The sequence below is a fragment of the Eubalaena glacialis genome, chromosome 8 (assembly GCF_028564815.1).
Source record: "Eubalaena glacialis isolate mEubGla1 chromosome 8, mEubGla1.1.hap2.+ XY, whole genome shotgun sequence".
Classification (NCBI taxonomy): Eukaryota; Metazoa; Chordata; class Mammalia; order Artiodactyla; family Balaenidae; genus Eubalaena; species Eubalaena glacialis.
In genome coordinates this window covers 106,984,757-106,997,584 of record NC_083723.1, presented here as the reverse complement: position 1 = coordinate 106,997,584, position 12,828 = coordinate 106,984,757, and the positions used below count along the sequence as shown (strand labels likewise).

At 39.6% G+C, this 12,828-nt stretch overlaps 1 long non-coding RNA gene across 2 annotated transcripts in view; it reads left to right on the top strand.

The window, feature by feature from the left end:
• The window catches only part of LOC133096464 (uncharacterized), a 196,216-nt gene that overhangs the window by 128,664 nt on the left and 54,724 nt on the right, over window positions 1–12,828 (top strand). For both annotated transcript variants that reach the window (XR_009701781.1, XR_009701782.1), the window contains exon 5: window positions 11,228–11,661. This is a non-coding gene — a long non-coding RNA (uncharacterized LOC133096464). The remainder of the gene's footprint in view (window positions 1–11,227; window positions 11,662–12,828) is intronic.

Below are 12,828 nucleotides of genomic sequence, written 5' to 3'. Positions count from 1 at the left end.
ACTTTTTGTTTCCTAAGTAATCTGCCTCTTCAAGATTGTAAAGATATCCTTCTGTGTTTTCTTTTAGAAGCCTTATAGTTTTAGCTTTTATACTCTGGTCTATGATCCATCTCAGATTAATTTTTGTGTATTGGGTAAGGTAGAGGTTAAGGCTCATTCTTTTGCATATGTTTCTTCAGTTGTTCCAGCATGATTTGTTGACAAGACTTCCCTTTCCTCATTGAATTGCTTTGGCACCTGTATTGAAAATTGGTTATCCATGTATGTGTGAGTCTATTTCAAAGGAACCCTAAAGAATGTTTGTGCAGACCACATGTGGCATGCACTTAAGTCTAGCAAATAACAGTTCACACTGGTCAACCTTAATAAGCCTCAAGTGACTGACAGTCTTGAACTTACATATCATGGAACATTTGCATCAGAGGTCACTAACAGAAACTTTGCAGGGGCCATTTTGGGGGCCATTTTTTGTTTGTTTTATAAAGCTAACCCAGCTGAGGCCTCTAGAAGTTCCAGCATTCCCGCACTGAAGGTCAGGTTCTTATCTGCACAGAAGTATACCATCAAATCTGTGCGACCCAACCTGAGCCTGCAGGCAGCTTCAAAGAGAACAAAATATTTGAACTTCAGTTTTCTTATTTGAAAACTTGGATATGCATGGATTCAAAATGACTGATGTTGGAACTCATTATAATTAAGTGTGGGTCAGACAAAAAAATACTACTCTTAAGAAAATTTTCCGTAACGTAAAGAAACTTGTGACGAAAAAATTGTTTTGCTGGTTTGTGCATATTGTACACTAAAATAGATCTGCTGACTTTAAATAAGTCTTGTCTACGAGTAGAATCTCTGCTTGGAAGGGTTTTTGTAAACAGTTTTATCTAGCGTTTTTACTTGAATATGGTTAAAAACCATCTTCTTTTCAGAGAGTCCTTGATTTGAAAACCGAAGGATGAATAGAGTAGGAAACACACCGCATTATTCCATTAGAGGGGTAGAATAAATGCTGCTTATCTCTTTTTGACACCCTGAATTTTCGAGTACTAGAATTCGTGTTTTCATGGTATGGCAGCGCAGGAAAGTGGCTGAGCGCAGGACTCTGACGCTGGACGGCCTGGGTTGGAACACCAGCTCTGCGGGTCCCCATAGGCGAAGGATTCAGCCCCTCTGTGCTTCTCCCTAAAACCGGCAGAATCAGAGCGCCTTCCTCAAGTTCAAGGAAGGCAGGAGGCTCAGAGCTGTGCCTGAGTCAGAGTGAGCACCGTGGGGACTGTCGGCCGGTAGTAATATGATATTACTTTTATAATAAAGGTGCACAAGAAAAGGAAATCTTTTTAAAAAGAAGAAACTAAAAAGCAAAAGTACACTACTCTCCTACGGTCCGGATATCTCACTATTTGTAGCACGCTCCCCAGTCGATTGAACTGGTCAGGTTTTACTGTTAATTTCCATTCTCCACCCCCCCCCCCAAAAGGATGCTGAATTAAAGGTTTTTCTTTTGAGCTTCTTGGGAGGTGTATGCCCTGGAAATACAAGAGGTGCTTCATACTAATTACTAGAATTCCTTTTGTCGCTACAAAGAGACTTTACAGGGAAAGATATTCTTTGAGTTCGCATCTTCCTCTCCTCCTACTTTGCTCTGAGCTCAAGTAAAACGCAACAGTTGCTCACTTGAAATACCACCTCCCCTAGCCTGTGTTTGGACTTGTACCGCTGTGCTCAGTTCCTGGCCCCTGTTTTTGCTTTCTCTAGCAATTTCCTGGCCAGAGCAGGAACTAGAGCTGAGTCTGGGAGAAGCGACTGTGACAGGCCTGTTTTCCCACCCGTGCTTCCCCGCACGACTCTGGAAGGAGGGGTGTGTCCGACCCTCAGTGTAATCCGTGTGCCCATTTAGCAGGGTTGGAGATGCCCGAAAGCAAAATCCAGCTCAGACCAAACACGAAGGTTGCTAATGCGTTGTTAATGGTGTTGAAATATGACATTTTGGTTATACCTACAAACCGGGTTTGACTATAGACTGAAGTGTGAGCTTTCCACACATTGTCACAGGAAGGCCGTCATACGCCTTGGAAGCATCTGTCTTCGTTGTACCGTACATGGTTAAGGCCTAAGGAAGACTGATGTTATTACAGCTGACTTACCCGACCCTACTGTATTGAAAGGTGGACTTCTCACGAGGTCCACTCGGTGTCGTCGGGTTTTTGTTTATGTTCCCAGTGTTGTTTGGTAAATGCCGCAGAGGCGCAGAGTGGTGGCATGTGGCTGTCACGATTTGACATCCGGGAGGTCACTATCTGCTGAGCGTGGCTGCTCCCTGCCGTCCCAGGCCCCTCTCATCTCTCAGCAGCCCTCTCCCTGGTGTTCGTTCTCACTCCTCGGTCTCTGTAGCTGTCCCAGCCTCCCGTGCACGGAGAAAACAGACACCAAAAGGTGAGTTCACTCAGGTTCTGGCCCCAGTCGACACTTCCTCTGCACCCGCCTTGCTTTCCTTGCCTCCTGCTCCAGTGGAAGAAGAGCCCTTCCCCGTGTCCACGCTCTGGACCTTATCCCCTCTCACCTCCTCAGAGACTTTCTCTCTCTGACCTTTACCTGCCATCCACCACTGACTTTCTCCCATGAGCGTGTTGACCTACTCAAGGCTTACCAATTGAAAACAAAACCACCGGCTTTCATATTGCCTTCCCTTTCGCTTACTTCTCCATTCACTTCTCCTGCCAGGGCCAAATTTCTTGGAAGAATTGTGTGCATTTGCTTCCTTCACTTCCTCACCCTTGCCCCCTCCTCGGGCTACTCCAGTCTGGCTTCTGCACCTGTGACCAAGTTGATATTGCTCTGGCCAAAGGTGATAGTTGTCTTCCTATCCTTCTGTTGCCACATTCGCCAGATATATTTAGCATTGGTTCTACCGTGACCTGTTTGATGTCTTCTCCTCTCTGGCTTGCCCTGCCCCTTTGCCTTTTTCTCCTCCTTGCCCTTTGCAGGTTCTTTCTATCCACCTCTGAGCGCCATGCTTTGTATTCAGATGCCAACTGGACATTCCCACTTGATATCTTGATAGCGCCTCATAGCCAACAGATTCCAAACTGATCCCAGTTACCCAAGCTTGAAACCTGTGATTTACTGCGCCTTTTCTTTCCTCATCTTCCAAATCCACAAAGAAACAAAATCTGGTCAAAATTCCACATCTCAACCATTCTCAAATCCATCTCTACTCTGTCTCCAGTGTGTCCTTCTTGGTTACCATCACCTTTGACCTAAATTACTGCATTTTAGCATCCCTCTCCCTGCTTATTGATGTTCTTCCCCAATCCATTCTCCCGACTGCATTCAGAGTGATGCTCCTGAAAAGCAGCCTCATCGTGTCACTTCTCTGCTTGACTCTCACCTGATTCTGTGATATCCTGTACCCAACTTGATCAGGGCCCTATAGAGTATGTGTCCTCGTAAACAAATCATCAAACACTAGGATTCACAGGGGGACGCAGAAGAGAGTGACTTCCCCCCTCCGCACAGCAGAACCTAATGAAAATCCCGACTGGACATCACTCACCGCTGCCCTCCAAGGTTCCTGATCATGGGCTTCATATTCCTCCCACCCTCCCCCACTCACCTGGTCATGCCTCCCAGCCCCATCCGCCCCTACCTGTAGTACTCCTACTCCATTTACCACCCCCGTATTCAGAGAGCGCAGCTCTTTGCTGAATGTTCTGATCCTTGAGTTTCATCCCTGTCTTGTCTTAGTTTGGGTTCCCTTCAGGGCAGGTTCTGAAAAGGATACAGTCTGGTCTGACTCCACTATGTAAGAACTGGGTGACCTCTCTGTGCCTCAATTTTCTCATCTTTAAAATTCCACTTTATAAGATTTAATTTCCACTTTATAGTGAAAATTAAATTAATTTGTGCATGGAGAGTGCTTTAAAAAGTCTGTCTGAAGTGAGAGAGTAGCACTGACGTATATACACTACCAAATGTAAAATAGATAGCTAGTGGGAAGCAGCCACATAGCACAGGGAGATCAGCTCGGTGCTTTGTGACCACCTAGAGGGGTGGAATAGGGAGGGTGGGAGGGAGGCTCAAGAGGGAGGGGATATGGGGATATATGTATATGTATAGCTGATTCACTTTGTTATAAAGCAGAAACTAACACACCATTGTAAAGCAATTATACTCCAATAAAGATGTTAAAAAAATGTAAAAAAAAAATCCCAAAACTCGATCTGACCCATAATAGTAGTCAATCAAGTTTGCAACAATGATAATAATGACTACTACTGTTATTAAAAATGTCACTTCATACAGGTTTCCATCCTCAACCTATGTAGACCATATGGGAGCCCCCTCTTATGTGTGCCAATAGCATCCTATGCCTCTTTTAAATCATACTTGCTAGCTTGGTGAAGGAAGGATGATGGCATCCTGTTCACCATTCAGCGCTTAGCCCAGTGCCTGGTATTATAGTGTATGGTATGTACTGTGTGCTCAATAAATATTTTTTGACTGGAATTAATCAAATGACTTGTAAAAAGAGTATTCCAAATATTCTATACTTCTTACCTTTAATAAGCTGCCTTTAAAATACAAAGCATGCCTGTTAAAAAATAAAACATGACAAACAAAACGTAACTGTGCTCCAGGGGTTTGTCTTTAAATCCAGCATCACCGAGTGGGCCTGGGCAAGCTCTCTGGGTGTCGGTGTCTCTGGAGCAGCTCTGCCTGAGAGCCTTTGTCCAGTTCCAGAATTCTTCAGTTCTCTGGTAACAGGGCGCAGTAAGGATAGAGTACGTTTTTAGGACACTCAGGGTTTCCCTCATAGTTATGTTTTTTCCTGTTAGCTGGTGGGAAAATGTCATCTTGTTTCTTGGGCTTGCAGGTTCTTTCCTAGTCCTGGGGAATTTTTCAAGCTGGCTATAATGAGAGGGTCTCAAAGAACCACAGAGAGGTCTGGTATGTTCTTTTCAAGTTAAACATAATGTCCCTTCTGATTTTCACTTCTGATTGTCTCTGTTTCTGAGCTGACTTCTATAATTGTATTTAAAGATGTATCAGAAATAAGGTCTATTTTATTTTGATGCCTGCACCCTTGACATCCTTTAAATTGTGTTTCCTGCCAAGTCAAAAGCCTTCTTCAGAACTACTAACTCTAATGACTTCTTTCTTTCTTTATTCTTTTCTCTCTTTCTTTTTTCCTTTAATGGTATGTGTACACACACACACACACACACATATTATTAAATTGTGGTAGAATACATACAATGTAAAATTTACGATCTTAACCACTTTTAAGTGTAATGGCATTAAGTACATTCACATTATTGAACAGCCATCCCCATCCTCCATCTCCAGAACCCTCTCATCTTGCAAAACTGAAACTACATTCCCATTAAACACCAACTCACCATTCTCCCTTCTCCTCAGCCCCTGGCAAGCACAGTTCTTTCTATCTCTGTGAATTAGACTACTCCAGGAACCTCATATAAGTAGACTCAGACAGTATTTGTCTTTTTGGGACTGGCTTATTTCACTTAGCATGATATCCTCAAGGTTCAACCATGTTGTACCACGTATCAGAATCTCCTTCCTTTTTAAGGCTGAGTAACATTCTGTTGTACGTATAGACCACATTTTTGTTTATCCATTCATTGGATATTTGGGTTGCTCTCACCTTCTGGCTATTGTGAATAATGCTGCTATGAACATAGGTATACAAATAATTCTTTGAGACCCTTCTTTTAATTATTTTGGATCTAATGATTTCTTGAACCTTCTTTCTTGATGCTTCTGTTGTTTTCACGAACTCTTGCCTTCCTCTTTTGGCCATTTACCACCCCTCGCCCATCAATCTTCTTTGCCATTTTGCTAATAACGAACATCCTACTGTCAAGATTCTCATGCTTCAGTGTGGCCCTCACAGAGCTGCTGCTATGTGGAGAAAACAGTTTGGCAACTAAGAAGTATTATTCGTTCCCACCTCCTGGACACCCACCAATTCCTGCTATTTTCTGAAGACATACCAGTGGCTCCTAAATTTTTAAAAAAAGACACCTTAGTGACAGGGCAGATTTTTGTGGCTATTGACCTTCTGTATTTTGAAATTTAACTGTTAATAGTAGCATCTTCTTGATGTATCAGTCCTATAGTTGTGATATTGATATCTGTTTTTCCTCATGAAAACAATATATGACAATCATAGAAAACTTGTATAGAAAAAATGTTACACACAATAGCACTATCAAAAAGCAGACACTGTTAACATCTTGATGCATATTCTTCTGGTCTTTTTAATGTGAATTTTTATCTATTTAAGATCATATTGTCTTGCACTTCTTTTTTGCACTTAAAGTGTAAGCATTCTCTTGTTAGGTCTTTGTAAATAGTTTAATTATTTTATATGACTGAGAGATATTTACAGGGTGTTCATTAGGTTAAATAACATTTTTCTAATTATAAAAATAATGTTTCTCATATGAAATGTCAGATATCTCAGTATTGCAAAGAAGTAATGAAAATGTAAGTCCTCTGCCCACCCCTTCTTAAGCTTTTTAAATGTATTCTTTTCCAGTCTCTCTTTGAGATTAGCTTCTCTACACCCCCGCACCCCCCACCGTTTGTCTGTCCCTCTCTCCATTGATATCATATTTATATACAATTTTATATCCAGCATTTTTACCTAATATTATATTTTGTGATTTCCAGTGTCGTTAAGTATTCTCCAAAAACCATGATTTAAACATATGAATTTGCTAATTTATTTAGTCACATGCTTTCCTCCAATTTTTGATGTTTAGGTTGTTTCCTGTTTTATGTTATTGTATGTATGTCCTTGTATAGTTATCTTCCTGTGTATCTGTGATTGTTTCTTCAGGAGATATTTATAGACATGTTATCAGTCAAAACAGTTTGAGGGTTTGTAAAAAGATATTGCTGATTTCCTGAAATGATTGTCTCACCTCACTTCACCTGCTTTGCTCTTTTTGTTGTGCATTTTTGTGAATCTGATTGATGAAAAAAACCTTGGTGTTTGCTAGTGAAATTCAATACTTTTTCGTGTTAATTGACATTTTATATTTTGGGGTGAATTGTTTGTTAATATCTTTACCTTTTACATTTATAATAATATAAAATATATTATCCTCTTGCAAGTATTTTATTTTTTGTTTACCTTGCAGTTTTGTCTGCTGGTTTTGAAGCTACAGATTTTAATATTTTAATGTTGTCAGATTGAGTTGATTACCTTGCCTTTTGTTGCTTTTTTCTCCATTGCTTTTGTAAAGCTAAGACTTCTTTTCCTATCTCAAATTCAGAAATATATTCTTCTAATTGTTTCTTTTTCTCCCCTTTTACATTTAACTCTTTAATCTCCACAAAATTAATTCTGATGAAGGTTATAAAGTGGGAGCTAATTTTATTTTTTCAAGAATATTATCTTGTTCTCATGTTTGTCCAAAATCCCAGTAAAATTGTGATGAGAACCAAAACAAGTGCTTTTTCTTATCTTAATGCCTTGCTTTTCCCACTGAGAAAAATGAGGAGGCTGCGATATACCTGTGGACAGGATCAGAAGCTTTACTTCTCAGCTCAGAACTTGCCGTTGTCTCTTTCCAGCTCAGGAAGTGTGATGCCTCACACGGGTTGGTGGGGGACACAGACAGCAGCGGTAATAAGGGATGGGGGCCCATGAGCTAGGGACTAAGTAGCCCAGAGTGAGCCTCTCAAAGTCTTGACCCCATTTCAGTTTTCCTCGACTAAGATAAGCTACCAGGGCTCAGCTCATTGGAGACTTACTTGAACCTCAGGTTATAGCTAAGGTAAGGCGGCACGTGGTGAAAAAATAGTCCTAGCCTGGGAAAGTCAGAGAGCTTGGGTCCAGTTTCAGCTGTCAGTCAACTATCTGTGTAACATAGGAAAGTCTCTTAACTTCTCTAATTTCCTGATTTATAGAATAAATCTGAGATTTAGTCTCAATAAGTTATGGTCTCGGCAAGTGGCAGAGGTAGGTTGTGCTATGACTTTGTTGGGGAACATTTCTTGGTAACTAGTTCATCTTTCCTTATTAATCCAGTCAGCCAGTATGGTACCAAGTTTAGGAAGAATATCACAGTATCACGTAATACTCCACCTTGGGGCGTTTCTGCTTCTTACCATTCCTGACCGTTCCTAGTCTATTTCAAGCTTCCCTTTTGAGAGTCTTCTGTCTTCCCTAATAATTTCTTCTCCAGCTACCTCTTGTGTTTAAGAATTAAAAAAGATGAGCTGGTAATCAGGAAACACTCAGAACTGATGTTTGTCACTGACCTTGCACTGCCACTTGCCTGGGGTATAAATTTTTTTAAAAAGCTGAAATAAAGATATGAAAAGCATTTTGAAAAATGTGGAGCATTAGGTGATAAAAGTAATAGTTATGAGGTACAAATACCTGCTCTCAACCATGTTAATTGTTTTTATTGGTATTAATAAATTATTATTTATTAACAAATTAATAACAGAAATTGCGTTGAGAAACAAAACAGTCACAGGCCAAACCTTTTGAATTTCAAATATGTTTATGTTAACATACTCTGTTTTAGACAACCAGCAGAGAGACTATGGTCAGGTAGTTTTTATATGATGAAGTCATCTATCAGTCAATCCATTACACTTTTTAAGGTGTTTTAATGTTTATCTCCCACTTTTTGGTTTCCAGAGTAAAATACCTCAGATGAAAATTTCTGTGGTGTTGACGTTTTCCTCTTGAGAATGTATTTGCTGTAATAAAATACAGTAACCACTTGAAATCTATAAAACTTGTGTGAAGTCTGGATAAACCTAAACAGTTTTTTCTTTGTGCTCCAGGAGCACACAGCACTATATATTAAATAAAGCACAAATATTTATACATAGCTGCAACTGTGTTTCATTTCATTACAATTATGTCTTGCCTGATCTTCAAATAACATGAAAAATCATCTTTAAAATAAACCTTGAATGGTTATGATCTTCATAGAAAGTTTCTTTATTAATTAAACTTTTGTTTTTCATAGTGCATTGCTTTGATCTCGTAATATTTTTTAAAACATCCTGAGGGTTTATTTTCAAGGCTTCCAAATGAATTTTTATTTCTTAAAAGCCATAATATATTCATGGCTCAATGAATCCCAAAGACAGTATTTTTAAACTCCTGTTAAGTTTATTTTTCTTAGCATGCTAGTCTACTGCATAATTTTCTTTGCTCTATGGGTCACGTGATTCCTCCCGTCCATAACACACGCACTTAAAAATTTCACTTCCTGATTGAGCCATCAAGATTATGTAAAATGTAAATCAGTCTAAATACCTAAGAGCAGGAATTTTAAGGGAAAAATGCTGTTTTCTTTTTCTGTTTCATTATTGATGCCTAGAAAATCGGAGTGTGTGTTTGCCTATTTGTATTTGGAAACTAGAGACTGTTAGGGTGGTTTTTTGTTTTTGTTTTTGTTTTTGTTTTTATCCCTTCCCTTTCAGATTGCATCAGAGTTTGCTTTCATTATAAAAATAAAGTACCAAGTAGATAGAACGTAGGAGTGGTGTAGTTGCAGGACTGAAATCAAAATGGTTCCGATTACTGAGAGAGCTGTTCATTTACTTATTCTTTTCATGATCTGAATGGAGAGTGCAGCATCTCTCGAAAGGTAACGATTTGATATTTCAGAGTTGTAAATGGTCATTTAGCCTTTCTCCTGCCTGATATAAATGAAAGTAATTTCTAGCAGGCCGGATGACACTTGGTTTATCATGAATCTAAAAACCCCTCACATTTTCTCAAAGCAGTTTTGAAGTTGTCATAGTAACGGCATGATATTTGGAGGGTCTTTTTAGTAGTTCTTTAGCTAGAGTTAATTAATTTTATTAACCCTGGACGTTTTTCTTTTTATTCTTCTCTGACAAACAAGGGCCATAATTGCTCAAGTATGTATTTGGTGTTCTTTATTTCTTGGTGACTATAGTTTGAGGACTTGATGTTTTGCAAGTTGTTTCAGGAAAGGAACGAGAATGTTATCAATTGATTTCAGATAGTTTAAACTTGGGTTTTTAAATACTTCTCTGTAAAATTGCACGACCGTTGTAGGACCAGAATTTAGTTTTATTTAAAGGGATGGGTTATGGGAGACGTTCGCTCAAATTTTATTGTGACTTACACAATTAAATTGTGTTGCAACTATCCTCTTTTTTTTTTTTTAATTCTGCTAGGTCCAGAGTAAGAATTGAAGAACACAGAAGGGAAATGTCAGACTTACAGGAGAAAATTATTTCTTTAAAAATGCAACAATCAGATACTATACCAAAATTGTGTTCCACAAAAGAAAAAGAAATGGATAAATCTGACTTTATCAAAATTGAAAATGCAACAACAGTGCTCTTTGAAACTCTAAAATACGCTAAAATAAATTATCCTCTAGGAAAGTTTGTGGGAATTTTTTTATTGGGAGAAAGTAGGTCAGGATCTTCTGCTAGCAAAGCTCTGTGGCAGAAATTCTTGCCAACATGGCGATCGGTGAGGAAAGAAGCCCCTCTTGGGCAGGGAGAGGGTCAGAAGAAAGAATGGTCTGTACTAGGTCTAGATGCTGGGACTTGAAAAAGTGTCAGATGTTGGATGCTTTTGTTTTCTTGTAAAAGTGATCAGAGAGATGTGACACTTACAAAAGGTATCATGTGAGTTCTGTGGGCTTAATGCTAACGCCAGTATCCCTACTGTTGTGTGGAGTATTTGTTCAACCAGAGGTGGTTCAAGACAGTCAGGGTAGCAGCATGTGCAGCCAACAGCAGTAAAGGTGCTAATACACGTCCAGTGATGTCAGGAGTTACGAGACAGCAGTTTCAAAACACTGCAGTAAACAAGGTCATAGTGTCCCGTTTTGCTGGAAGAAGGTTTGTTTTTATGAGCTGGACAGTACATGGATGAAGTAATTTTTCAAAACAAACATCAAATTTATATGTTGGGTTTTTCTTCCTACTTTTTGGATTTTAAAAAAAATTAACCAGATGAGATTTAGTAAGGGTTACATTTTTAAGCAGAATTATACTTTTTTCCTGTTTTGTTTTGTTTTTTCTAATTGATTCTCTGTAGTTTCCACAGAGGAAATGAAAAGACTTCTGATCTAGGATTCTTAAATGCAGTTTTATGGAGCAAGATATGACCCAGCACACAGCAAATGCCAATCACCATCACCAGTAAAACACTCCTTCTAATTTTGTACCTTTCGCTCTTACTTAGGCATCTACGTAGGAGAAAGTTAATGGTGCAGAATGCTGCTGACCGCATGGTTCTCGTCTTAATACATTTTCCAACCTTGAACCTGAGACTGCCAGAGGCTCAAGTCTCTGAATGCTCGTCTGAGCCGTTATCTGCTGGTGGCCTGGTTCCTGAGCTAACAAGTGGGTGTCCCAGGCGTGCGTGTGGTAATAGCAGCAGTGGTGCCACGTGGCGCCCAGAGGTCGCCTTGGTCTGTCCTGGAGATTCTTGGTCCTCGCTGAAGCTTCTGAGTTGAACTGTGAACTTGGGGCATCCTGAGAAGCGCAGGCATTTTGGAGTTCCGCAGCAAACCTGGATGTTAAGTGTCAACACAGCTTATAAAGTGAAAGCAGGGGCCTTGAGCAAGGGAATTACCCTCATCTCGTCGGGACCTGCTTACTGTGCTGGAAAACAAAGTAAGTTTTGTTTGTTTTTAGTCAGTCTCTCCTACATGTTTTTCTTGCTAACATTATTAAACACTCAGTATCTGGCAAATGCCAAGGTTTTTTTTTTTCCTTTTCATTGGGAAGTAGGAGATGAAGTTTGTTAAATAGCTGATTGCTTCTTTTGTCTTTTCTGTCTCTCTTCCTGTATCTAGCCGTGCTGGCTGGCTTGTTAAGAGGTAGAAAGAGACTGAAATTTATCATCAATGAGAAAACAAAAAGTTCTCTTTTTTTCTCTTTTTAAATGGTTCAAGAACTTTGCCATTAATTAAATGACGGTGACACAGACAAGGCTTTTTAGGAGGTGCAGCCAGGAGCACATCTAGCAAAACAGCCCCAGTTCACTGCCCTTATTTCCATTGGGAAGCAGGAAGGGTGCGTGTACAAGACAGGTATGAGGACGGGGGTGTCTGCACGTGGGAACTGCAGACACTAGGTGGGAATGAATGGCTCTTGGATAAAAGGCTGTAATTTTAAAGCCTGTCAGGAAATGGAAAGGACCTGAAGAATACAAATTATTTAACGATGTTGGGGAAAAAAATTTAATATAAAAATGGGATAAAATGTATAAAGTCCTAACCGAATTTTTCCTTCATGTTAGAAAGTTTCGTGCCTTGTAGATTTATAGAAAATATGTTTAATAACTTTAAAAAATAATAATTAAGAGGCTTCATCTCCTACACAGAAGATTCTGTGACATCAGCCTAATTCTGACACTTGGCCCCTGTCTTACATTTTTGTTTGTTTGTTTTTTACGCTGATCTTGTCTCCAAAGATGTTACATGGCTTGATAAATTTTTAATACAAAGTTCTGTGGTTTTGAAAATGCAAAACGAATAGAAATGCAGAGTGGTTTGTGATTTGTAATTAAAATTATCCTTCCTCATAAAATGGACTGCTTTTACCGGAGAATTTTCTTGACTTCTCTGAACTTAAAGAGTGACACTTTGAAGGTAGAAGGGGGCAGCATGTCTGTAGTGTGGCGTTGGAAAGCAGAAGTCAGGGGTCTTACTTCTAAATCTAGTGTGGAATACAGTGTGAATTTAAGTTCGGGCTTCTGTGCCGTGGGAGTTCCCATTTTATCTCAAAGTGGTGATGGTAGGACTTGAGGTGTCTGTATTTCATTTGAAACACTCCAGG